Here is an 8,432-nt window from a genome sequence, read left to right as displayed (position 1 = left end):
AGAAAGGCTGTGAAATCAGACATCCAACTGCTTCTTAAAGGGTCAGGGCAGGGGAGCGATTCCTCTCCGTCAACAGACAATGAGAAAGACAGGACTCCCATTTCTACCGGGCCTTTCACCACCTCAGGACGTCCCAAAGCGCTTTACAGCCAATGAAGTACTTTTTTTTTAAGTGTAGTCTCTGTTGTAATGTGGGAAACGCAGCAGCCAATTTGCGCACAGCAAGATCCCACAAACAGCAATGTGATAATGATCAGATCATCTGTTTTTTTTTAGTGATGTTGGTTGAGGGATAAATATTGGCCCCAGGACACCGGGGAGAACTCCCCCTGCTCTTCTTCCAATAGTGGCCGTGGGATCTTTTACATCCACCTGAGAGGGGCAGACGGGGCCTCGGTTTAACGTCTCATCCGAAAGACGGCACCTCCGACAGTGCAGCGCTCCCTCAGTACTGACCCTCCGACAGTGCGGCGCTCCCTCAGTACTGACCCTCCGACAGTGCGGCGCTCCCTCAGTACTGACCCTCCGACAGTGCAGCACTCCCTCAGTACTGACCCTCCGACAGTGCAGCACTCCCTCAGTACTGACCCTCCGACAGTGCGACGCTCCCTCAGTACTGACCCTCCGACAGTGCGGCGCTCCCTCAGTACTGACCCTCCGACAGTGCGGCGCTCCCTCAGTACTGACCCTCCGACAGTGCGGCGCTCCCTCAGTACTGACCCTCCGACAGTGCGGCGCTCCCTCAGTACTGACCCTCCGACAGTGCGGCACTCCCTCAGTACTGACCCTCCGACAGTGCGGCACTCCCTCAGTACTGACCCTCCGACAGTACGGCACCCCCTCAGTACTGACCCTCCCACAGTACGGCGCTCCCTCAGTACTGACCCTCTGACAGTGCGGCGCTCCCTCAGTACTGGCACTGGGAGTGTCCTCCTGGATTACGGGGCTCAAGTCTCTGGAGTGGGGGCTCGAACCCACGACCTTCTGACTCAGAGGCGAGAGTGAGAGAGAGAGAGAGACCCCCTGATCCACGATGGATTCCAGTCAGCAGCTGGGGAGAGTGGACAGTGATCAGGAGCTGGAACACTGGCTGAATTTCTCCCTGCTTAACCCAGAGGTACTGAGGCCAATTACAGCCCCTCCCACTGTCCCTGGGCTGAGATCAGCAAACTTAGCACAGTTTCTTTAAATTATTGAATCATATGGCATAGAACCAGGAGGCCATTCGGCCCCTCGAGCCTGTGTCAGCACTCAATCAGATCATGGCTGATCTGTATCTTAACTCCATTTACCCACCTTGGTTCCATAACCCTTAATCCCCCTTTACCCCAACAAAAATCCATCAATCTCAGTCCTGAAATTTCCAATTGACCCCCAGCCTCAACAGCTTTTTTGGGGAGAGAGTCCCAGATTCCCACTCCCCTTTGTGTGAAGAAGTGCTTCCTGACATCACCCCTGAACGGCCTGGCTCTAATTTTAAGGTTCTGCCCCCTTGTTCTGGACTCCCCCCACCAGAGGAAATAGTTTCTCTCTATCGACCCGATCAAATCCTTTAATCATCTTAAACCCCTCGATTAGATCACCCCTTAATCTTCTAGACTCGAGGGAATACAAGCCCAGTCTCTGCAACCTGTCCTCGTAATTTAACCCTTTTAGCCCCGGTATCATTCTGGTTAAAGTGCCCAGCATAAGAATTAAATAAACAGGGGAGGAGTTTAGAACAAATCAAACTTTGGGCTGTTGCCCAATTAAGTGGAGGAGATAGGACAGTAACAGCGAGTCCTGCCAGGTTAAGTCAGACCAGGAAGAGGTTGGCCGTCCCTCTCGGGCAAGGTCAGGGCTGCCGTTGCGAAAGCCTTTGACGGGAACTCAGGGACGTCAGGACTTTGTCGAGTGCGTGGGGCAAAAGGTGAGGTTTGACGCTGTATTGAAAAGGGTCCCTGCTGCGAGGGGTCAGGCACACTCACCCAGAGGCCCAAAGAAGCTCGGCCTGGTTCAACTCTGGGCCTTTTCCCCATAAGTTGAGTAACTTGTTTGTTTCGCGTTGTGGCTGAATTTTGGGAGCAGTTTTCTCCCAGATTGACACAAACGACTGGCTCCAGTCTGCGTGACCTGACCTGTTCTGCTCAGTGATACGTGTTGTTATTTGGCAATGGAAATCCAGAGGGTCCAGTCCCACACTCACACAATATATATAGATCTGCGGCTGTAATCATTTATGGACACAGGAGAACGTTTCAGTCAACAAGCTCACTCCTGTTAGATTGATTCCTGGGATGAGAGGGTTGTCCTATGAGGAGAGATTGAGTAGAATGGGCCTCTACTCTCTGGAGTTTAGAAGAATGAGAGGTGATCTCATTGAAACATATAAGATTCTGAGGGGGCTTGACAGGGTAGGTGCTGAGAGATTGTTTCCCATGGCTGGAGAGTCTAGAACTAGGGGTCACAGTCTCAGGATAAGGGGTCGGCCATTCAAGACTGAGATGAGGAGGAATTTCTTCACTCAGAGGGTTGTGAATCTTTGGAATTCTGTATTCCAGAGGGCTGTGGATGCTGAGTCACTGAATACATTCAAGGCTGAGGTCGTTAGATTTTTCTACTCTAGGGGAATCAAGGGATATGGGGATCGGGCGGGAAAGTGGAGTTAAGAACATAAGAAATAGGAGGAGGAATAGGCCAATCGGCCCCTTGAGCCTGCTCCGCCATTTAATAAGATCATGGCTGATCTGATCCTAACCTCAAATCTAAATTCATGTCCAATTTCCTGCCCGCTCCCCATAACCCCTAATTCCCTTTACTTCTAGTTATAAGAACATAAGAAATAGGAGCAGGAGTAGGCCAATCGGCCCCTCGAGCCTGCTCCGCCATTCAATAAGATCATGGCTGATCTGGTCCTAACCTCAAATCTAAAATCATGTCCAATTTCCTGCCCGCTCCCCGTAACCCCTAATTCCCTTTAGTTCTAGGAAACTGTCTATTTCTGTTTTAAATTTATTTAATGATGTAGCTTCCACAGCTTCCTGGGGCAGCAAATTCCACAGACCTACCACCCTCTGAGTGAAGAAGTTTCTCCTCATCTCAGTTTTGAAGGAGCAGCCCCTTATTCTAAGTTGAGGTCGAAGATCAGCCATGATCTGATTGAATGGCAGAGCAGGCTCGAGGGGTCGAATGGCCTACTCCTTATGTTCCCGCCTGACTTCTCAACAAAGGTCTTCCCCTTCCAATTCACTCCCATTGTACAGAATCCCAATGGACCAAACCCCTTCCCATTCACTCCCATTGTACAGAATCCCAATGGACCAAACCCCTTCCCATTCACTCCCATTGTACACAATCCCAATGGACCAAACCCCTTCCCATTCACTCCCATTGTACACAATCCCAATGGACCAAACCCCTTCCCATTCACTCCCATTGTACACAATCCCAATGGACCAAACCCCTTCCCATTCACTCCCATTCTACAGAATCCCAATGGACCAAACCCCTTCCCATTCACTCCCATTGTACACAATCCCAATGGACCAAACCCCTTCCCATTCACTCCCATTGTACACAATCCCAATGGACCAAACCCCTTCCCATTCACTCCCATTGTACACAATCCCAATGGACCAAACCCCTTCCCATTCACTCCCATTCTACAGAATCCCAATGGACCAAACCCCTTCCCATTCACTCCCATTGTACACAATCCCAATGGACCAAACCCCTTCCCATTCACTCCCATTCTACACAATCCCAATGGACCAAACCCCTTCCCATTCACTCCCATTGTACACAATCCCAATGGACCAAACCCCTTCCCATTCACTCCCATTCTACACAATCCCAATGGACCAAACCCCTTCCCATTCACTCCCATTGTGCACAATCCCAATGGACCAAACCCCTTCCCATTCACTCCCATTCTACAGAATCCCAATGGATCAAACTCCTTCCCATTCACTCCCATTGTACACAATCCCAATGGACCAAACCCCTTCCCATTCACTCCCATTCTACAGAATCCCAATGGATCAAACTCCTTCCCATTCACTCCCATTCTACAGAATCCCAATGGATCAAACTCCTTCCCATTCACTCCCACTGTACACAATCCCAATGGACCAAAGCTCTGGAATTCCCTCCCTAAACCTCTCCGCCTCTCTCCTCCTTTAAGACCCTCCTTAAAACCTACCTCTTTGACCAAGCTTTTGGTCACCTGTCCTAATATCTCCTTATGTGGCTCGGTGTCAAATTTTGTCTGATTTACGCTCCTGTGAAGCACCCTGGGATGTTTTACTACATTAAAGGCGCTATATAAATGCAGGTGGTTGCTGTTGAGGCCCTGTCCCTGGGACCCAGGCCAGGGTAGCGGGGGCAGTGTGTCTTATAAATGTGACGAGGAGTCCTGGATAAATCCCGACCCAGCCAGCTGACTTGCAGTTGTAAAAAGTTTACTAGCACAGACAGTGCGATCGGAATGATATAAACAGTTTAACAACAAGCAGAACAATTTAAACAATCCGCGTACAAGGACTTAATGGAAGGCCCATGCCCTGGTAACGATATTTACGGGCCGTGTTATTGAGGGGAGCTGGGGGCTGTTGGACCGGCCCTGCTTTGCTGCCTTCCTCGTTGTGGGGGGCGGTGGGGGAAGGCGAGGCCTCCCGCCTGCAGGCTTTGCGGGCCTACTCAGCCTTCAGGCCGGAGCTGGTTGCTGCGGCAACCGCCGTGGGAACCAGGAGTTTCCAGAGCCGGCCTGCACCGGGAATCGCTCGCCAGTGTGGATGGCGGGAGTTCCCGTAGGCCGGAGATGGAGCCAGGGCGTTTCCCACTCTGGACGCCTCAGATTCCCGAACCCTCAACAAAGATCCGTCAAGTGACAAAGTGTGAAAACATCTTCCATTTATTACCCGAGTGTTCCAGACCGTTGGGAACTCGCACCCACTAATTCTGTTGTAAATGGGGCTCATTTTAGTTATAAATATTGTCCAATTAGTCCTTTGCTCTTGTAATGTTGCCTTAAATCTGCGGCAATTAACCAGCAAGAAGCAGAGTGATTGGATGGGCCGGGAGATCGGTGCCAGTTCAAAAAACAGTTTAATTATTATTAATTATCACTTCTAATTTATTTAAGTTTCACCCCCCCACCCATCACCTCACCTCAAAGGCTCTCTCACTGAGGCTAGCACCGTCCTCTGATACCGTCCTCTAGTTTCATGTTCTTCAAGGGTCAGTGAGTGTTGGCCAGTTATTCAACCATGGGGAGCGGTCAAACAACAACAACTTGCATTTATATAGCGCCTTTAATGTAGTAAAACGTCCCAGGGTGCTTCACAGGAGCGATTGTCAAATATAATCAGACACCGAGCCGCATAAGGAGATATTAGGACAGGTGACCAAAAGCTTGGTCAAAGAGGGAGGTTTTAAGGAGCGTCTTAAAGGAGGAGAGAGAGAGGCGGAGAGGTTTAGGGAGGGAATTCCAGAGCTTAGGGCCCAGGCAGCTGAAGGCACGGCCGCCAATGGTGGAGCGATGGAAATCGAGGATGGGCAAGAGGCCAGAATTGGAGGAGCACAGAGATCTCGGAGGGTTGTAGGGGCTGGAGGAGGTTACAGAGATAGGGAGGGGGGGCGAGGGCCATGGAGGGATTTGAACACGAGGATGAGAATCTTAAAATCGAGGCGTTCCCGGACCGGGAGCCGATGTAGGTCAGAGAGCGCAGGGGGTGATGGGTGAACGGGACTCGGGGGGAGTTAGGATACGGGGGGGAGGGGGGGGGTGGAGGGCAGAGCTTTGGATGAGCTGAAGTTTACAGTGGAACAGGAGGAGGCCATTCAGCCCCTCGAGCCTGTTCCACCTTTCAGTTAGATCACGGCTGATCTGTATCTTAACTCCATTTACCCACCTTGCTCCCGTAACCCTTAATCCCCCTCACCCAACAACAATCTATCAAGCTCCCTGAAAGCGGGGAGAGAGGGAGGGGAGTTGGACAAATCCTGAAAGTGATAATGTCACTCTTTTGCCTGCTATCCTGCCTCATATCTCGGTCCGACTCACCAGCCGACAGACACCGGCGAGTTCCTGAGCAGGGGACGGCGGGGAGGCCTCCTCCGTTAGGCCCGAAAGTACAGGCCTGGGCCTAGAGTAGCCAACCCCTCCAGGGTCATGCGATGATACCTCCGGGGAGATGTCAAATCAGGGCTGGCGACCCCCCCCCGCCTCCCCCGCCATGTGAAGCTGGCGACCGATCTCGAGCTCGAAGCTTTCTCGAGCTATTGGGGGCCGCGGGGAGAACAGACTCGATTTGCCGAGTTCAGCCTCTTTGTTTAAAGAGCGGATGTTCCCATTCACCGTTTGAACCGTCCCCACCATTGAATCAAGAACCAGACGTCGCTAATTAGAGGCTCAAAGTCAAAAGGACAAAAAAAAGATCAAAGCTTCAGCCCAACTTCAGAGTCTCATTTCTAACCATTCTTTGAAAAATAACTCCTCATTCCGTGCTCCCAGCCTATCAAACAGGCAGCGAATCGAAACTATTTGCGGCCTCGAAAAGGGACCCAGACAGACACACTGGGATTATAGGCCTGGCCCTGCAAATGCCTGTGGTTTATCTAAAGCAAGGTACATCATCGTTCCCATCGCAAAGGCCCACATCCCACACACTGTATACTTTAGCAAATCCAGCCCAATTAGTTTACTTCAAAGAGGCTTTAATCACCCAAATGGAGCAGCACTCATGTTAAACACAGCTCGGATTGCGAGAGATTCAATTTATAGATCTGAACGGCACCAATTCCGGGGGATTCCCCCCGCCCTCCTCTCCTGAAGGTACCGACTCTCCCTGGGGTACAGGTCCCCTCCTCTCCTGAAGGTACCGACTCTCCCTGGGGTACAGGTCCCCTCCTCTCCTGAAGGTACCGACTCTCCCTGGGGTACAGGTCCCCTCCTCTCCTGAAGGTACTGACTCTCACTGGGGTACAGGTCCCCTCCTTTCCTGAAGGTACTGACTCTCCCTGGGGTACAGGTCCCCTCCTCTCCTGAAGGTGCTGACTCTCCCTGGGGTACAGGTCCCCTCCTCTCCTGAAGGTATCGACTCTCCCTGGGGTACAGGTCCCCTCCTCTCCTGAAGGTGCTGACTCTCACTGGGGTACAGGTCCCCTCCTCTCCTGAAGGTGCCAGCTCTGGCTCAGGGGTCTCTCATCTCGTAGTCAGGTCGTGGGTTCGAGCCCCCACTCCAGAGACTCGAGCCCCAAATTCCAAGCCGACACTCCCCGGTGCCAGTACTGAGGGAGCGCCGCACTGTCGGAGGGTCAGTACTGAGGGAGCGCCGCACTGTCGGAGGGTCAGTACTGAGGGAGCGCCGCACTGTCGGAGGGTCAGTACTGAGGGAGAGCCGCACTGTCGGAGGGTCAGTACTGAGGGAGCGCCGCACTGTCGGAGGGTCAGTACTGAGGGAGCGCCGCACTGTCGGAGGGTCAGTACTGAGGGAGCGCCGCACTGTCGGAGGGTCAGTACTGAGGGAGCGCCGCACTGTCGGAGGGTCAGTACTGAGGGAGCGCCGCACTGTCGGAGGGTCAGTACTGAGGGAGCGCCGCACTGTCGGAGGGTCAGTACTGAGGGAGCGCCGCACTGTCGGAGGGTCAGTACTGAGGGAGCGCCGCACTGTCGGAGGGTCAGTACTGAGGGAGCGCCGCACTGTCGGAGGGTCAGTACTGAGGGAGCGCCGCACTGTCGGAGGGTCAGTACTGAGGGAGCGCCGCACTGTCGGAGGGTCAGTACTGAGGGAGCGCCACACTGTCGGAAGTGCCGACTTTCGGATGAGACGTTAAACCGAGGCCCCGTCTGCCCCTCTCAGGTGGATGTAAAAGATCCCACGGCCACTATTGGAAGAAGAGCAGGGGGAGTTCTCCCCGGTGTCCTGGGGCCAATATTTATCCCTCAACCAACATCATTAAAATAACATGATCTGGGTCATTATCACATTGCTCTTTGTGGGATCTTGCTGTGCACAAATTGGCTGCTGCGTTTCCTACATTACAACAGTGACTACACTTCAAAAAAATTAGTTCATTGTGTGTAAAGCGCTTTGGGACGTCCTGAGGTGGTGAAAGGCCCGGTAGAAATGGGAGTCCTTTCTTTACAAATAGAGGCATAAAGTGCAAAAGCAAGGAAGTTATGCTAAACTTTTATAAATCACTGGTCAGGCCTCAGCTGGAGTATTGTGTCCAATTCTGGGCACCGCACTTTAGGAAGGATGTCGGGGCCTTGGAGAGGGTGCAGAGGAGATTTACCAGAATAGTCCCAGGGATGAGGGACTTCAGTTATGTGGAGAGACTGGAGAAGCTGGATTGTTCTCCTTAGAGCAGAGAAGGTTAAGGGGAGATTTAATCGAGGGGCTCAAAATCATGAGGGGGTTTGATGGAGTAAATAAGGAGAAACTGTTTCA

This window comes from Heptranchias perlo, chromosome 43 (genome assembly GCF_035084215.1).
Source record: "Heptranchias perlo isolate sHepPer1 chromosome 43, sHepPer1.hap1, whole genome shotgun sequence".
Lineage (NCBI taxonomy): Eukaryota > Metazoa > Chordata > Chondrichthyes > Hexanchiformes > Hexanchidae > Heptranchias > Heptranchias perlo.
This window is presented reverse-complemented; position numbering follows the sequence as displayed.